Source organism: Tasmannia lanceolata, unplaced genomic scaffold (genome assembly GCF_043159265.1).
Source record: "Tasmannia lanceolata isolate RefF3 unplaced genomic scaffold, GAP_Taslan_0.1 ptg000003l, whole genome shotgun sequence".
NCBI classification, from domain to species: Eukaryota; Viridiplantae; Streptophyta; class Magnoliopsida; order Canellales; family Winteraceae; genus Tasmannia; species Tasmannia lanceolata.
In genome coordinates, this window is record NW_027518680.1 from 16,381,915 (window position 1) to 16,384,662 (window position 2,748).

The 2,748-nt window shown below is 41.6% G+C and overlaps 1 pseudogene; it reads left to right on the forward strand.

Moving 5' to 3' along the window:
- Nucleotides 1-2,748, forward strand: LOC143866221 (triacylglycerol lipase OBL1 pseudogene; annotated as a pseudogene).

Genomic DNA, 2,748 nt, shown 5'->3' on the forward strand with positions numbered 1-2,748 from the left:
ATGGGGTGTGCTTTCTAAGCTGAAGCTCAAATAGCTTATTTGAGCTAGCCACTATAAATACTCCATCTCCCATGTTGTTTCACTCATCCAACCCATTCATTCCATACATCCTGACATAGATAGGGTGTTTCTAAGAAACCATCTCCATACAATCATCCTAACCATTCGATCTGTAGAGGCACAAAATAGACCCAATTTCTGGCTGTCCATTTTAAACCTCCACAAATCAACGCTTAGAATGATCCTATGGAGATGATTTCTTAGGGACACCCTATCTATGTTAGGTCCTATAAAATCAATATCTAACATAACCAAAACAACATAGGTACCCACCCTATTTTTGAGCTCTAGCTCAGATAAGCTAATTGAGCTCGAGCTCAGAAACCATTTCCTATATAGTGTGTGTGCGTGTCAAAAACAGAGTTCCTAAAAGAGAAGACGAACACCTGTTCGTGTTTTACGACAGGGCCAAAGATGCGCAAGTGATTATTGTTGCTTTCCATGGCACAGAACCTTTCAATGCCAAGGACTGGTGTACCGACATGGACCTCTCTTGGATGTCAGTGGGCGACGACATGGGAAGAGTCCATCTTGGTTTCATCAAGGCTCTGGGTCTCCAAGAAGAAATGGATTACCGAAAGGGTTGGCCAAAGGAAGGCAAGCCCTTGGCTTATTACTGCATTATAATTTATAACCATGCTTAATACATTGTTACAACAGCACAAAAATGCGCAGATAATCGTTACAGGACATAGTTTAGGTGGTGCTCTAGCTGCACTCTTTCCTTCCATACTCATGTTGCATCAGGAAGATACAATCTTGAGTAACTTGTTCGGTACATATTGTCACCTTCGGCAGCCAAGGGTTGGAGATTTGGTTTGCTCTAGTTATATGGAAACACAGATGAGCTCCAAGTTAAACAGGTTATGTTTTAGGATGGTATTTCTATATGATGTTGTCCAAAGAGTGGCCTTTGATGATCCCATCTCTCAGTTCACACACTTTGGATTTTGCTTCTACTACACCAGCTGGTACAAAGGAGAGGTAAAACCTACTCTTTTTCACACTCAAATCAACCCTGTACTAATTAATTAATGAAATCCCCACATACTGCCAATTATTCTCTTAAGAGAATAATTGGTAAGCAAAACAAACACACTCACACACAAAATGTCCTGTTTTTGGCATGATTGAGGACCAATTTTTTAGTTATAAGGGTTTCTTTTTTGAGGGGGAAATATCTTTGAAGAAAAGCATCTGGTTTTTCTAAAGCCTCTGTTTCTTTTGACCTAAAATGCGCATAAAACAAATTTTATCCCATTTTAAGGGGCATTTTATGCCCATTTTTAAGGGGCGAAAATGAGCATAGAATTTGTTTTACATCAAAAGAAACAGAGCATCAGGAAAACAAATATGGTTAACACGGACCCACTGCCACATTTATGAGAGATCCGGTTGATGAATATAGTTGGCCATCACAGCCCTTGATCCCACTCTCATCCGATGATTCTAGACGTTCGATCAAGCATGAAGAAAAACACATCCCAAAGACTGTCTTTAAGATGTTGATTTTTGCACACCACAATTTTCCGAATCAGATCTCTGAGGTCTCTTTTCGGACTCAAACCTGGATCCATTACCTATGATGGCCCTATCAGAATCAAAAATAGTGATACACATGTGCAATGGATCATGACCGCTTTCATTTATGAAGAAGAGATCTTCTTGCTACTAGATCTCATCTTTTTTTAACACTGAAAATATATTAGAACATATACTATAGCTGTGATTTTATTTTCCTTGGCCTCCATTTGCTGAAAAAACATTCCTAGGGAGGTGTGTGTGTGCGTGTGTGTGTTTTTTTTTTGTTGTTGTTGTGGGGCTGGGCTCGCTCCTAGCTAATGGTGCTGTATGGTCAACTTTACGCCTTGTAGTGCGCTCACTTGTCGTGCTGTATGGTCAGCTTTACGTCTTGTAGTGCCCTCATGTATCTTAACAGTTAAGGGTTCATGATTCAAGAAGGTAAACTTTTCGGAAAGAGATTTATGGAAAATCTTTGGACTTAGGAGAGCCTTTCAGGACAGTTTTTCCATTGTTTTTCACTATTGTTAAGAATAGACAACTCATGTATTTTGCCGGCTTTTATTGATACATTTTGTGTTTGTGAGCCACAGCAGGTGTTGGAGGAAGAACCCAATAAGAACTACTTCAGCCCAAAATACCTTCCTTCAAAATACTACAATGCATGGTTAGATTTCTTTAGGGCCCTCTTCATAGGCAAGACCCAAGGAAAAGACTTCAAAGAAGGGTGGGTGTCTATTCTGTACAGGACTAGTGGCTTCTTAGTCCCTGGCATAGCCTCCCACAGCCCAAGGGACTATCTCAATGCTGCCTTTGGCAAAATAACATTACAGGAGATGGATATAGGGTATGATGAGGTCTGAGGGCTACCTCTCTCATATTCTGCAAACCCTAGTGGGGCTCTTGGTGCCTCTTGTCACGGGCCTACTGTTTGAGCAGCGGAATAACCCGTGCGGCGCCCCAACATGCACGAATGCTAGGGCAAGCCTTCAATCGTGCAAGGCTATGAAGGCCTTACACGCGAACACCCCTTGATGCTTCAGATGGGCACACAGCCTCCAAGCTGTTCAACAGGCTACTTGGCTCAGATCTTGACATGTGCTTCTAGATAACCACTCATGATCAGCCTGCATCATGAGTATATCAAACATCAGGCCCATGGACTGA